The sequence below is a fragment of the Podarcis melisellensis genome (genome assembly GCF_964234715.1).
Source record: "Podarcis melisellensis genome assembly, chromosome: 2".
NCBI lineage: Eukaryota > Metazoa > Chordata > Lepidosauria > Squamata > Lacertidae > Podarcis > Podarcis melisellensis.
The window spans coordinates 114,195,124-114,211,174 of record NC_138529.1 but is presented as its reverse complement, the minus strand read 5'-3'; the positions used below and the strand labels follow the sequence as shown (position 1 = coordinate 114,211,174).

General features: G+C 49.7%; 1 protein-coding gene across 1 annotated transcript in view; it reads left to right on the top strand.

The window, feature by feature from the left end:
• Window positions 1-16,051, top strand: part of LOC309364400 (uncharacterized protein) — a 121,535-nt gene that overhangs the window by 20,883 nt on the left and 84,601 nt on the right. The window lies entirely within an intron of this gene.

The following is a 16,051-nucleotide window of genomic DNA, read 5'->3' as shown; positions in this document are numbered from 1 at the left end:
GTTCACGTAAATTGCATGTTGCTTCACCATTTTTCAAACTTCAGGGCTTGAACTTTCGTTTCTTGGATCTCCAGGAATACTCAGCGGCAGGGAGGTCTCTCTTCAGAGTCCAACAGTAGTCAGCCATCATGACTGCGTCCCAGCGACCCTGATACCTGGTCTCCATCTCTTTCATGTCCTGATGGAGTCTCTCCCCCTGCTCGTCACTCATTTAACCCAGGTTCTCAGGAAACCGGTCCATATGTGAAAATAGGTAGTGCATCTTGACGTTCATGTTGCAGCCCAGGTTTCTGAAAGCAGTCAGCATGTTGTTGACAAGTTCTGTGTAGTTTCTGGCCTTATTGTTGCCAAGAAAGTTCATCACTACCAGAACAAATGCCTTCCACGCTTCCAGTTCCACTTTGTTTATTGAGTTTCCGAACTCTGGATCTCGGATGAGCTGATGGATCTGAGGACTGTCAAAGATGTCAGCTTTCAACTTCTCCATGGTCAATCCTGGAAACTCCAGAGCCTTGGTGAACTGCTTGATTAAGCCGAGCTTGATGTGCAGCAGTGGGAAGAGTATTCTGTCTCTGTCCACCAGAGGGTCATTGATGACGTTCCTTTCTTTGCAAGGCACCAATTCCTCCCGCACAGGCCGTGTAATGCCGAGCACGGTCCCTACTATCCCACATGCACAGAAAACACAGGTACTTGGTGAAGCCAGACTGTTATCCCAACAAAAAGTTCACCATCTTCAGGTCAACACAAATAAACCACTTATGCTGATCATAACCAATTTTCTCCAGCATATACTTTACCGCTTCATAGTTCTCCTTCAGTGTATTCGAGTGAGCCAGGGGTATAGAGGCAAACTGGTTGCCATTGTGTAGCAGAACACATTTCAGTGATCGCTTGCTGCTGTCAATGAACAGTCTCCAATCTTTGGGTTCGTACTGTGGCACTCCAAGCCTGAGCAGAAGCCACACAATATCTGCACAGTACACCAAGTCCTTCTCTTCCAAGAAAAAACGGAGGTACTCTTGATGCCTGTTGCGGAAGAAGCTGATGCGAGCACTGTCAGAGAGGAGGTTTTTTCCCTTCAATCTGGATGCCAACAGTCCGGCAGAGTCTTTTGACAAGCTGAGGTCGCGAACTAGATAATTCAGCTCCTTTTGGGAAAATGGATGTGGAGCATCATCTTCAATAACCACTTCTTCTTCTTCATGTCCTTCAACACTGGAGGCATCTTCGTCACTAATGTCAGGAAGTTCTCCGAAGATGGGCACTAGAATTTCATCACAATGAGCTACAGGACGACATGCTGATTGAAGATCAGGATACTTCATGAGGCGGCTGCCCCATTAACTTAGTTTTGATCCCCCAACTTTATGCTTTGCCGCACCAATTTATGAAAGATTTCGAGGTTTTATGACTTCAAACTGATCCCTTTTCGACATACTCACCCAGAACTATTGGACCTGAATACTTCTTGTCATTAAAACAATCATTTGCAATCAAAACAATTATTCGACATGGCATTTTACCCCCACCAACTTCTTCTAAAATGCTCCACACAAGTGTAAGGTAAAGGTAAAGGTACCCCTGCCCGTACGGGCCAGTCTTGACAGACTCTGGGGTTGTGCGCCCATCTCACTTAAGAGGCCAGGGGCCAGTGCTGTCCGGAGACACTTCCGGGTCACGTGGCCAGCGTGACAAGCTGCATCTGGCAAGCCAGCGCAGCAAACGGAAACGCCGTTTACCTTCCCGCCAGTAAGCGGTCCCTATTTATCTACTTGCACCCGGGGGTGCTTTCAAACTGCTAGGTTGGCAGGCGCTGGGACCGAGCAGCGGAAGCGCACCCCGCCGTGGGGATTCGAACCGCCGACCTTTCGATCGGCAAGCCCTAGGCGCTGAGGCTTTTACCCACAGCGCCACCTGCGTCCCCCACACAAGCGTACATGTGAACAAAAACGTAAAAAAAGACATGTGGCCATAGCTCAAAAACTTGACCTGACTGAGCAAAACCAATGTGATTTTTTGATTCCGTGCATCAGATTCGTCCTAAATCAACTGAAAAAACACAGACAACAAAATTGTTGTTGACCAGTGAAATGAAATTTGAAATAATTGAAGTCTAACTCAGAGTTGAGACCCCCTGGATAAATGGTTTGAAACATGAAAAGAAACCGTGTTTCTTGCTGCCGTAACTGTCACTCATAATATTTTCTGATGCTAATTGCCTTCTGATTCACCCATAAAACTGTAAATAATAGATCTGTATCTGAATGATTATGAGAAACAAAATGTTCTACCAGAGGTGCCTCCAAATTAGCATTATTAATACATGACCGGTGTTCACCAATCCGAACCCCCACAGCTCGAGTGGTAGAGCCTATATACAATAAATTGCCAGCTGCTGCCTTTGCTGCCTTCGTGTGTTGTGATGGCGGCAGCAGCGGCAGAGGCAGCAACCCTCTCATTTCACTAACGAAAGGAACCTCTGAAGCCTGGTGCTGGGCTGGCTCCCTCCACCATCCCTCCACTTGGATACCCACACACACACACACAGAGAGAGGCCCATGCACCCTCTTGCCTTCCCTCACGTTGCGCACTGCCCTCAACCTCAACTTGCCCTCTTGGTCAGGCTGCCGAAAGGGAGGGGAGGGTGGGCTTCTGCTGGGCCAGAGCCGCTTCTCTTCTGGGCGACACCCCCCTCCACACCCCAATCCCTTTTCTGTTCCGAGCGGCTGTGTTGCAGGGCCCCCAGGTAACATATAAATACCCTCTATTTAAAACTTTTTCTTATGAGGGGATCATCGAAATTTTTATTTATGGACATATTACTGACATATTTTTAAGCCGCTTTTGGGGGGCCCTCCTCACCTGCGCCCCTAGTGGGGGCTTTCCTCGCTGTCCCCTAACTATGGCCCTGACCCCAATCACTGCAGCCTGTGTGGGAAAGCCTTGAGGAGCTCACTGTGTGCAAGGGGGCTTTCCCAGGAGAGAAGCTGTACTGGTGCTCCGAGGGCAGGAAGAGCTTTGGCTGGAAATCGTTGCTCCCTTCACACAAAAGGATCCACATGGGGAAGAAGCCATACAGGTGCTCTGAGTGCAGGAAGAGCTTGGGGGTCAGAATCCACACAGGTGAGAGAAACCTTCCCATTGCCCTGACTGCAGTTAGAGCTTCAGCCAGGTAGCCCCCCTCTCCTGACACAGGGGAGAACCCACACAAGAAGAGGGGGAGAAGAAGGATCTGAAATATTTCCCTTGAAGCTTGAATTGGTTTTTATTTTTTTTATTTGTTTTATTTGATGTGTTGTTGTCAGGGTTTCTGGGAGAGAGGAGGAGATGACAGAGGAGACGGAGAGCGAGTGGGAGGAGGGGCAGAAGGATGAGGAAGAAGATGACGGAATTCTGAGGGAATCCACGAGTCTGAGCAGCGAGTCAGAGGATTCTCAAAAGGGGGTTACCTTAATCAAGCAAAAGGGAGGAGAAGGGAGAAGCGGAGAGGAGCCCAGTGGAAGACAGACGCAGCAAGAGGCGTCTCAGCCGGAACGGAGAAAAGGGGGTGGAGTCGTCAGCCTCTCGGAGGGAGCAGGATTAGGAGAGAACAGAGAAAGGGGGTTGGAGCAAGGTGTTCAGCCGGAAAGGGTGGAGAGCAGAACAAGGGGTGGTGTAGCGGTCGAAAGAAAGGTCAGCAGCAACGTACGCGCGCCAAGTTCAAACGTAGAGGCGCGCGGAAGTGGAGAGAGCTCAGGGGAGGAGCCCGGCCCTAAAGCCAGAAGGAGGGGGGAAGAGGCGGCAGAGGATTCAGCCTCAGGCGAGTCACGGAGAGAGGGAACCCAGGGGGGCAGGAAGACCCTGCGGAAAAGAAAGGAGAGGAAGAGGTGGTCTAGAGCCAGGCTATTAAGTTGGTGTGGAAGAGGGGAGGAGTCAGAGGGGACTTCAGCGGTCTAACGTGACAGACGTACGGCCACGATGCTGAACTGTACGAGAAGCAGAAATCTTCAATAAACTTTTCCTGTAAATAAACTGCAACGGAGTGAGGTCTCTTGTGAGCTGGGACCCGTCCTGGGTGGCCGTGACAGTTGTGAAGCGCTTTGAAGCGGTATAGAAATGAAATGAATAATAAGGATAATTTCATTGCCAAAAGTAAAAAATGGCACCTCGGCATTCCATTGTGGCGACCGTAGCCTAGGTTTAAGGTGCCATTTAGCAATTAACTGATAGATATCTGAGTTTCTAATCCTGCCATGGAAGGATGTCATCAGCAGGGCTTCCTCTCCCACTAATAAGGCTGAAGGGGGCTGAAGCACAAGATGGTGGTTGTGGAGCCTTGGTTTCCAGTATTTTCTCTTGATTATAATTATATCATCACTCCCCTCACCCTGGAAGAAATCCAGTTAACCGCTCCACCTGTTTCTTTGTTGTTAGATCATTTGGTTGCAATGCCGTCGCACAAGAAGAGGAAGATAGATTTGGAGTGCTGCATTTTCAATAAGAAATGGACACATGACTATTTCTTTGTGGAGCTGAAAGGCATGCCCGTGTGCCTCATTTGTGGTGAGCCCCTTTCCATCCTGAAGAAAGCCAACCTGCAGAGGCACTACAGGACGAAGCACATCCAGTATGAGGAGTTCCAAGGGCAGCTGCGCGAGGAGAAGGTCAAGGCGCTGAAAATGGACCTGCACGCCCAGCAAGGCATCGCCCCAGAACCAAGGAAGGAAATGGACAGCGTGGAGCAAGCCAGCTTCGTGGTGAGCGAGCTGGTCTCCAAAAAGCTTCGCCCGCTCTCCAGAGGCGAGCTGGTGAAGGAGTGCATTGTGGCCACCGCCGCTCTCTTGGCCCCAAAGAAGCTGAAGCTCTTTGAGAGCGTGAGCTTCTCTCGCAGGAAGGGGCCAGCTCACAGCAAGAACTCGACTCGGGGAATGGAGGGGTCTCTGGCAATGGACCCCCAGGGGCCCCCGATTACCAGAGGTGAACTTGGAAAGCCAGCTGCTAGCGGCCACATTGTTGATGCCGCCAGGCAAAAGTGAGCTTGAAAAAGAAACACAGCCACACGTGTCACACTGCAAAGCTGCTGAGTTTAATGTTTATCATTATTTCATATATATTCACGTCTTTATTTTATTCTTAAGTTCTTCATCATCAGAATTTTATCATTTGTAGGCCACCCATCTAACTGTGTTGCCCTACTACTCTGGGTGGCTTCCAACAAAATATTAGAAACACAAGAGCCCTCAAACAGTAAAACCTTCAGCTATGAAGTTATATAATTTTTACTTTTCTATCTTGTGGATTGTTTTGTACTGAGTTGAATAGGATCTAAACTGCAGCAGTCTGATTGGTCCTAGAACAATAGGATTCAGAATGCAGCAGTCTGATTGGTCCTAGAACAATGCAGCAGTATGATTGGTTAGCAGGAACCACCCAATCATGCTCCAGATAGAAGTGAATCCACAACCTGATTGGCCTACAGTAGAATCCCGGAATTAGCCAATCATGTGCAGCCCATTGTGTAAATAATGTATATAAAGCAGATACTTTGAGGGGACATTCATTCCTCCTCACCACTATGAGCTGAATAAAGAGCATGAAATCACTTTGCGACTCTGAGTATATTTCACTGGCGACGAAGGTGGGATCCCGCTGAGCTGACTGCCGCACACAGCACCGCAGCACCGCCACCTGCCGCACTGCTGCCTCGCACCGTGTATCCAGGCTTCAGCTCCGGGACACAAGGAACTCAGAATGGCAACTGACAGCAGCTTCTCGCCGTTCAACCCAGAATCTGGAGACTGGGAAGTGTACGCCTCCCGTTTCACCTTCCTCCTAGAAGCCAAAGGGGTCACCGATGAAGAAGACGCCAAGAAGAGGGCAATATTCTTCAGCGTCTGCGGAGAGGAGACGTTTGAAATCGCCCGGGCTCTCCTTGCGCCTGAAGACGTCGCTACTGTTCCATACAAAACAATAATGGAACAGCTGAAGGGGCACTTTTCACCACAGCCCTCAGTGGTGGCTCGTCGAAAAGCGGCAAGCCCCTTCTACGCAAAGCGGCAAGCACCTGGGGAAACCATAACTGGGTTTGTGACCTCTCTCCGCCAAGCTGCCCGGTTCTGCAACTTCTCAGAGCTGGAGAACATGCTTCGTGACCGCCTTGTCAGTGGCCTGAAGGATGAGAAGCTGCAACAACGCCTCTACGCTAAGAAGAACCTAACGTTCCAGGTCGCTCTGGAGGAGACCCTGGCAACGGAAGCTGCCGAGAGGTCGACGCAAGAGGCACGGCCGAGCCAGCCGTCCCAACCGAGGGTCCACCACGAAGACCTCACCAATGACTCGGGATCCGACAGGGAGGAGGTGCACCGAATACAGCAGTGCACTCAAGCAGCCCACATAGCACAGCTGCCTCGAAGAGAAGGAGGGAACTGCGCAAGCTGTGGAGAAAGTCACGAGAGGAGGACCTGCCGTTTCCGCAACGCAGAGTGCAGGCAGTGCAGAAAATTGGGACACATCGCCCGGGTGTGTCGGGCTCGGCCCATCCGACGCCAGGCATCAGATGACCAATCCAAGAGCCCCAGGTCCCAGGGCCCAACGCACCAAGGCAACTCGATGGAGCTCACGGACTTCCAGGTATACCAGTTGCCCCACCCCAACGTAGAGAAAATTTATGTAGAGGTACAGATAGAGGGGGCCCCATGCCGCATGGAGCTTGACACGGGTTCAACTCTATCCATAATCTCGGCAAGGACCTTAAGGAAACTGTGTCCTACTGGGGGTCCCAAACTCAGGCCGGCCCCATTCACCCTCCGGGACTTCCAGAAACGTAAGGTCCCCACAATGGGGGTGGGGACCTCCAGGGTGCAATACCGAGGGCGGACGCGGCAACTGGACTTGCTTGTGGTCAAGGGCCCCTACATTAGCTTACTGGGATTGGCATGGTTTGGACCACTGGGACTAGCCGTCACCGGGGTGAACCACATGAGCTTACAAGTGGATGTGGATGCCATATGCAAGGAGTTTCTGGGGGTTTTCGATGGGAAATTGGGACAGTATACGGGCCCCCCCCATTGCTCTACAGCTTGACCCCACAGTACGACCGGTCAGGCTCAAGGCCCGCCGGGTCCCGTTCGCCCTGAAACCCCGTATAGACGAGGAATTGGACCGACTCGTGGAGCAAGGAGTGCTGGAGCCGGTGCCTAATGCCCCCTGGGAAACCCCAATCGTCACACCCGTCAAGCCTAATGGTTCGGTCCGCATCTGCTCAGACTACAAATGTACCATAAACAAGGCCCTCATGGCCCATGCATACCCAGTGCCAGTGGTCAGCCATGTCCTTGCCACCCTGGCTGGGTCGAAAATTTTTGGCAAGCTGGACTTGGCCCAAGCATATCAACAGCTGCCAGTAGATGAGGCCACAGCAGAGGCACAGACGATTGTGACGCACAGAGGAGCGTTCAGGGTAAAGCGGCTGCAATTCGGGGTCAGCGTGGCACCAGGCATATTCCATAATCTAATGGACTCTCTCCTTAAAGGGATTCCTGGTGTCACCCCCTTCTTCGATGATGTGTTGATTGCCGGGCCCACACCAGAGGAGTTTGAGGACCGCCTCCGCACCGTTCTGCACCGTTTCCAGATTGCGGGTCTCAAGGTGAAGCGGGAAAAATGTCTACTAGGAGTGCCTCAAGTGGACTTTCTGGGATTTATGGTGGATGCAGAAGGGGTCCACCCGACTGGGGACAAGGTACGGGCCATTTGTGATGCCCCAGCGCCCAAGAACAAGTCTGAACTTCAGGCCTTCTTGGGACTATTGAACTTTTACCATTCCTTCCTTCCCCACAAGGCGGCGGTAGCGGAGCCCCTACACAGACTCCTGGACAAGCGGGCCCCTTGGGTGTGGGGCCAGCGCCAGGAGGCCGCATTCCAGGCAGTCAAGGACTTGCTTGTCTCAAACTCGGTCTTGGCACACTTCGACGAGAGGCTGCCGGTGGTGCTAGCATGCGACGCCTCGCCCTATGGCATCGGCGCTGTCCTGGGACACCAACTCCCGGATGGAAGAGAGGTACCGGTAGCATACTTTTCCCAGACACTCAACGAAACCAAGCGGAACTACTCGCAAATCGACAAGGAGGGTCTGGCAATCGTGAAGGGAGTAAAAAAATCCCATGATTTCTTGTATGGGCGGCCCTTCACCACTGACCACAAGCCGTTGCTTGGCTTGTTTGCCCCCGAAAAGCAGACCCCCCCAAGTGCTGTCTCCTCGCGTCCTCAGGTGGTCAATTTTCCTTGCCAGCTACCAGTATGCACTGATTCACCGCCCTGGAAAGGCGATGGGCCATGCAGACGCCCTCAGCAGGCTACCACTACCAGAAACAGGCCCCGACCCAGCACCTGCACAAGAGGTTATGAGCCTGGAGCTGCTTCCTGACTGCCCCATTCAGGCACAAGAAGTTGCACACCATTCCAAGAAAGATAGGGTCATCTCCCGGGTCCTGGACTGGGTGTGGAGGGGATGGCCCAGCAGCAGCCCCGGGCCAGAATTCGCCGGCTACACAACCCGCAAACATGAACTGTCAGCCCACAAGGGGTGCCTGTTATGGGGAAGCAGGGTCGTTGTTCCCCAGCCCCTCCGCAAAAGGGTCCTCACAGCCCTACACGAGACACACCCACTGGTAGTAAGAATGAAGGCCCTTGCCAGGAGTTATGTGTGGTGGCCGGGGATCGACGGAGAGATAGAGGCCTGGGTTAAACACTGCCAGGCCTGCCAAGAATCCCGCCCAGATCCCCCAAGGGCCCCAGTCCAGTCCTGGGAGTCCGCCCGAGCACCATGGTCACGCCTGCATGTGGACTTCGCTGGCCCCTTTCAGGGGAAAACATTCTTCATAGTGGTGGACTCCTACACCAAATGGCTGGAAGTCGCACTGGTACCATCCACTTCTACGTCCGCAGCCATCCGGGTACTACGCAGGCTGTTTGCAACCCACGGGCTCCCTGACACTCTTGTCTCAGACAACGGGACTGCATTTACATCAGGAGAATTTCAAACCTTCACAGTGCAGAACGCCATCTGCCACATCTGTTCGGCGCCATTCCATCCGGCCACCAATGGCCAAGCAGAACACATGGTGCGGACCACCAAGGACACCCTTCGCCGCATGACGCAAGGGGATTGGGAGTACCGCCTTGCCACATTCCTTCTAGCACAGCACAGCACCCCCAGCTCAACGACTGGCCGGAGCCCCGCTGAACTACTAATGGGTCGGCGCCTTGCAATCAGATTGGACCGCCTTCACCCCGATAGAGCTCAGGATGAGGTAGGGGTGGGGGGAGGCAGGAACCCCCGGACCTTCGAGGCCCAGGACCCAGTGTACGCAAAGAATTTTGGGGCAGGCCCTGCATGGGTACCCGCCACAGTCACCAGGGTCACGGGCCCCGTGTCGTACGAGGTGCTAACAGATGGGGGGCAATGCTGGCGCCGCCACTGCGACCAGATACGGCGACGATTCCCGGGAGAAAACCAGGAGGAGGAGGACAGGTCAGAGGAGTCCCAAGGGAACAGTGGGGCAGTGAGGCCCATAGAGCAGCAGGGGCAAGCAGGAGAGGCAGAATCAGTAAATACAGAGAGGACCCGTGAGGCCGAAAGGACACCGGAACCAGAACCACGACTGAGCGAGCCGGTTGCGCCAGACCAAACAGCCCCATCCTTGGAACACGAGCCAGAACCTGAACCCCGGACCAGGGAACACCCCAGGCCGCAACGCACACGTAGGCCACCGGCGTACCTTGAGGACTATGAATGCGACCTTCCGGGCAGGACTGGAACTTAGAGGGGAGGGGTGTTATGTACTGAGTTGAATAGGATCCAAACTGCAGCAGTCTGATTGGTCCTAGAACAATAGGCTCCAAAAGGCAGCAGTCTGATTGGTCCTAGAACAATAGGATTCAGAATGCAGCAGTCTGATTGGTCCTAGAACAGGGGTCTGCAACCCGCGGCTCCGGAGCCGCATGTGGCTCTTTTACACCTTTGCCGCGGCTCCGGGGCGGATAGTAGCGAGGGGAGGAGGCGCATTGTGCGCCCCGACACTCCCCACTGTGGCGGGCGCTGTACTGGCTGTGACGTCACATGGGGGCGGTGCGTGCATTAGTCACGCACCGTCCCGACGTCACCTTCCCGCCCGCTGTCAGATCGCGGCTCCGGAGATATATTTGTTTTAAATGTCGCAATGGTTTTGCGGCTCCCGGTTTTTGTTTTTCTGCAGAAACGGGTCCAAGTGGCTCTTTTTGTCTTAAAGGTTGCAGACCCCTGTCCTAGAACAATGCAGCAGTATGATTGGTTAGCAGGAACCACCCAATCATGCTCCAGATAGAAGTGAATCCACAACCTGATTGGCCTACAGTAGAATCCCGGAATTAGCCAATCATGTGCAGCCCATTGTGTAAATAATGTATATAAAGCAGATACTTTGAGGGGACTTTCATTCATTCCTCCTCACCACTATGAGCTGAATAAAGAGCATGAAATCACTTTGCGACTCTGAGTATATTTCAGGATTATAGAAGATGGTTCTGGAATTGGTTGGCTCCGCCTAACACTTCCTCTTGCTCTGCCAAGCAATGGGCATCAATCCCCACTGCTTCTGTTTGGACCCCGCTCCCCACAAAATAGATTTTTCCAATGGGTCACGGGCCTTTCATTTAACAAATAACGAAAGGTTCCCCACAGCAGAGTGTTTAAGTGTAGGCTGGTGCCAAAGGTTCCTTTTTTTCCTTTTTTTCTTCTGTGAAAAAAGGTTCCTTTTTATTCCTTTTTTTCTTCTGTGACTGACCTTCAAGAAAGCGACCTGGTGGTGAGGCAGGGATTGGGTGATCTTTCCTCTTCGAGGCACAGTTTGTTCCTTTGTATGTTCAAACATGAAAAGTAAAAGTGGGCCAGCACAACAAAATGGTTACAGAATATTTACCTGGCGAAAGGCTGGCATCCTGTGGCCTCTTCAGATGTTGTTAGATTTCAACTGGCGTCTTCCCTGGCCATTGGCCATCCTGGCTGGGACTCATGGGAGCTGGAGTCCAATGATCTCTGAAGGACCACAGGTTTCCTTGCGTCTAGGTCCACAAATGCCAGGGACAATTCAAATCCCTCCCCAGTCGTGAAGCTGATTGGGTGACTTAAAGCTGGTCACCATCTTTATGTGAAACCTCCCTCGCAGGGTTGCTGTGTGCGTGAAAGCAATATATCTTGCAGCGGCCTTGATGAGGGAAGTGTGGAACAGAAATGTACTTCCTAGGTAAAAAGACAGGAAATAGTTCTGAATCTGATTGGGGGAAAAGCATTCCTTGTCTCCATATAGCAGGGCTGCGGCCCATGTGTTGTTGAACTCCAGTTGAAGTCCCAGCATCTGGTTCCTCAGCCCTCTGCACTCTCTCTCTGGAAACCTCCAGCTGCCAGGTGACAGGAACCAGCCAATGCCTCCCAGTTCAGAAACAGACTGCCAGGAACTGGGATGGCAAGTTGCCAATCTGGGAAACTTAGGCAAGCATCAACATATTCGGTTTCCATGCTTATGAATGTTGATTTGGATCAGATCGTCTGAGGTGTGGAAATATTAGGGGAAATATCTGCTTGACACCACCTTGGGATAGTTTTGACAGCAATTAGGGGAACTGGGAATATTTCTAGGTCCATCAGGGTTGATGGACCAGCAAATAGCTAGAGAGGATTAAGGTGTGTGTTGGTGGGGTGGGGGTGGAATTAGGCCTTGTTTCTTGTGTGGCAGATAAGAGATTCCATAGTTCTTAAGGGTGAAAGTTTGCTGCCTGTCAAAATGATGCTTGAGCCTTTTTTTTCCTTTCAAAAAACCAAACCAAAACAACCCAAACATGGCAGCTGGTCTAGTCAAGCAGGAAAATATAAGGTTCATTTGTGAAGTTACCTGTTTAGCTCTGAGCTTTGTTTACATCTGTCCTTTTTAGCAAACAAATCCACATAATTGTTGGTGGCTGTCAATGTTCTTGTCAAATAGAACTAATTAAAAGTTTTTACTGTTAAAAAAAGTTGTGAAAAATACTTTCAGCTGAAGTTGCAAACACACTGATCCTGATCCCTGTACAGTTGTACCTTGGTTCTCGAATTTAATCCGTTCTGGGAGTCCGTTTGATTCCTGGAACCGTACGACAACCAAGGCGCGGCTTTCGATTGACTGCAGGAGCTTCCTGCACTCAATCAGAAGCTGTGTCGGACATTCGTCTTCCAAAACATTTGAGTTGCAAGGCGTTTGACATTCAAGGTATGGCTGTATTACATATGCACTACAGTTGGGTTGAAACAGTTCTCTTTACACTTACCTGATTTGCACTTAATAATTTATAATAATAATTTATTATTTATACCCCGCCCATCTGGCTGGGTTTCCCCAGCCACTCTGGGCAGCTTCCAACAAAATATTAAAATACAATAGTCTGTTAAACATTAAAAGCATCCTAAATAGGGCTGCCTTCAGATGTCTTCTAAAAGTCTGTTAGTTGTTTTTCTCTTTGACATCTGGTGGGAGGGTGTTCCACAGGGCGGGTGCCACTACCGAGAAGGCCCTCTGCCTGGTTCCCTGTAACTTGGCTTCTCACAGGGAGGGAATCACCAGAATGCCCTCAGCGTGGACCTCAGTGTTTGGGCAGAACAATGGGGGTGGAGATGCTCCTTCAGTTATACTGGATCGAGGCCGTTTAGGGCTTTCTAAAGGTCAGCACAACACTTTGAATTGTGCTCAGAAACGTACTGGGAGCCAATGTAGATCTTTCAAGACTGGTGTTATGTGCCAAGGGTGGAGAAATTCATACCTGGGGGGGGGCAATTGCACATGTGGTCTGTGGTCCTCAGAATCCACCCCACCCCCTTCCATGGCTCTGCTTCGCACCTTAGCCAGCCGGGATGTCCCTTTAAACTCCTGACAATGCCTCCTCCTCGCCTGGATGGAGGGGAGAGAGTTGCGTGTGCATTTGTATCTCAGATATATCCTTCCCATACAAGGCAAAACTGTTCAAACTATGGCACTACATCTTTTTTTGCTTTAAAAAGAAAGCATTGAAAGAAGGGTTGTTTTTAAAATTTATTGCTTTATTTTTCACAACTTAATGCAAAGAAAAGAACTTCCCCTTTTTCCAGCCAGTGTGGTGTAGTGGTTAAGAGTGGTAGTCTTGTAATGTGGTGAACCAGGTTTGTGTCCCTGCTCCTCCACATGCAGCTGCTGGGTGACCTTGGGCTAGTCACACTTCTCTGGAGTCTCTCAGCCTCACTCAACTCACAGAGTACAGTGGTACATACGCTTCAGGTTACATACGCTTCAGGTTACAGACTCCGCTAACCCAGAAATAGTACCTCGGGTTAAGAACTTTGCTTCAGGATGAGAACAGAAATCGTGTGGCGGCGGCACAGTAGCAGCGGGAGGCCCCATTAGCCAAAGTGGTGCTTCAGGTTAAGAACAGTTTCAGGTTAAGAACGGACCTCTGGAACAAATTAAGTACGTAACCAGAGGTACCACTGTATTTAACAACAAGTACTTGAAAGACCAAACCGCGATGTAGCCGTGCTCTTTTCCATCCCTTTCCAAGAACTGCAACAATCTGTTCCTCCAATTGGTTCTCCCTTCACTGCAGTCAACTGAAGGCAACCAAGTATGCCCTGGGGGCCCGATCTTTCTCACTGCCAATGAAAATGAATGAATAGAAGGAGAACCTATGCATGTGTCACCGACACAAAAACGTTGGATATGCACTCTGTAAAATAATGAAAGTTTACTTCCCCGTCCCCCCCACCCCCACTTCTCAACTCCCCAACCTTATATTGTATGCAACATTATAGTCTGTCTGTGTGTGAATTTTGATGATATCCAAAGTAACAGAGTAGCTTATAGCTAAGAAGCAAAATAGCTGTTCTAGGTGATAGTTCCTTTTTATGTCCAGACTCTTGGTATTCAAAAGAACCTTACTTTCATAAGCATATAACTGAGAAAAATATATTTACAATCTCATGCTTATTGAAACACGGGCATGTTCTCACTTGAATTGTCTTACAGTTTCTTACAAAAGGTTTTTACTTTCACCTCAGCAGTAATTCTGTTTTTGAACTTTTGAGCAGTAATTTTTATCAGCATTCAGTGATCTTCCACTGTTTCACTTCAGACAGATCACACTGACACACAGTAGTATCCTGAGACATCTCTCTCAGCAGCACTTCTCCCTCATGCACAGAGAGAGAAAAGAACAGAAAAGCAGTTAAAAACAACAGTTACTGGAATAACAGTCTCAACAGAATGGAATGCCTCCCTCATGTGACTAACACACATGAGGGCTACTGTCAAAGGAAACTCCATCTTAAAACATTCTCATTTATGGAAATTGAACCATCATCCTTAGCACTTTCCCCAGACTTAGAGAAACCAGCGAGCCTTAAAACTAGGAGAGCAAAAAGCTCAAAGACAGAGGGCACTTAGCGGCACCCATAGAGGAGATGATTATGATGATAGCTCCATTGATGTCAGTGAGCTTATTCTGAATAAAACAACCCATTGCTTTGTAGACCTCAGATCTCCAGAGGAGGAAATAAGGGGATTTGTGTCAGGGAACAGCTTCCAAACCCTGCTGCCAATGCATTCTCCTCCTAGCTACACTTGCTATTCACAGTTCATTGTCTTCTGGATCAGTGCCTTAATCTTTTGTAGATTCTGTATATCAGAGCATAGCCATTGAGGTGTCCCCAGATGTTGGTGTCCAGTTCCCATCAGCTTCAGCCAGCAGGGCAGACAGTCAAGGATGATGGAAGCTGTAATCTGGACCCCACCACCTGGACTCTGCTGCCCTATATAATTCCCATTGAAACAAATGTGAAAATAAATTTTGGACGCTATAGATTTATCCTGGTCTGGTGCATACAATGTCTTTTGTTTTGCAGCTGCGTGATTTGTGCTCATATTGTATTGTAGTGGCCATTGGCTATAAACAATAAAATTTATATATACGGTAGATTGAACTGCAAAAATAAGTAATAAAATAATAAAAGGATTTTATTTTTTTGGTCCTCACTCCAAAATGGTGTGTGTGTGTCTCCTGGTGTTTTTGGTTATATTGGGGGTGGGGTGGGGAGTGGAGAAGTATGAAAGCCAAAAACGCTCCCCTCCTCTGCTAAATGGATGCAGGAGACCAGAGGCAGCGAATGAAAAAGCAGGTGTATCTGAAGAAGTGTGCATGCACACAAAAGCTCATAACAAGAACTAACTTAGTTGGTCTTTAAGGTGCTACTGGAAGGAATTTTTTGTTTTGACTATGGCAGACCAACACGGCTACCTATCTGCAACTGAAAAATCAGGGAAAGAGGAACCCTCCAAGTGCCACTGTTTAGAATTAGAGAAGCCGTCCTGGTTTCTGATTTGATCCCAGAATATCCCGCTTTTCCTTAGGGTGTCCCTGTTTTCATTGAAGAAATGTTGGAGGGAATGGAGTTATCCAACCCCTGGCCCTCTGAAGGCAATCCTCTATAGGAACATTTTTTAATGTTTAATGTTTTATTATGTTTTTTATATATGTTGGAAACTGCCCAGAGTGGCTGGGGCAATGTAATAAGATGTGCGGTGTATAAATAGTAAAATTATATTTATGGAATGGGATGTCCCTATTTTCTTCAGAGAAATGTTGGAGGGTTTGGAAAGGTCGGTTGCTGGAGCTAAGTGATTGCATGATCACAACCAGCAGAGCTGGGAACTGGACTGCCTCCTCCAGCTATCCATACGGGCTGCAGGCATAGCTGTCAACCTTCCCTTTTTTTGCAGGAAATTCCCTTACTCCAGTGCCATTTCCCGCTGCTATCCCGGATCGTTAGATATCCCGTAGACTGTCCCCGGGACAGGTGAGGCTGCTGATCCCTTATTTTCAAATCTGAAAATTGACAGCTGGCATCGTCCCAGCTTTCTGGAAATATTTGCTGATGAGGAAACCAGTGGCTGCACATCGGATCACAAGGAGACTTATTTGTGCAACATTCTGGATAGCATATAAGATGCCAGGTAGATTCCAATGATACAATAAA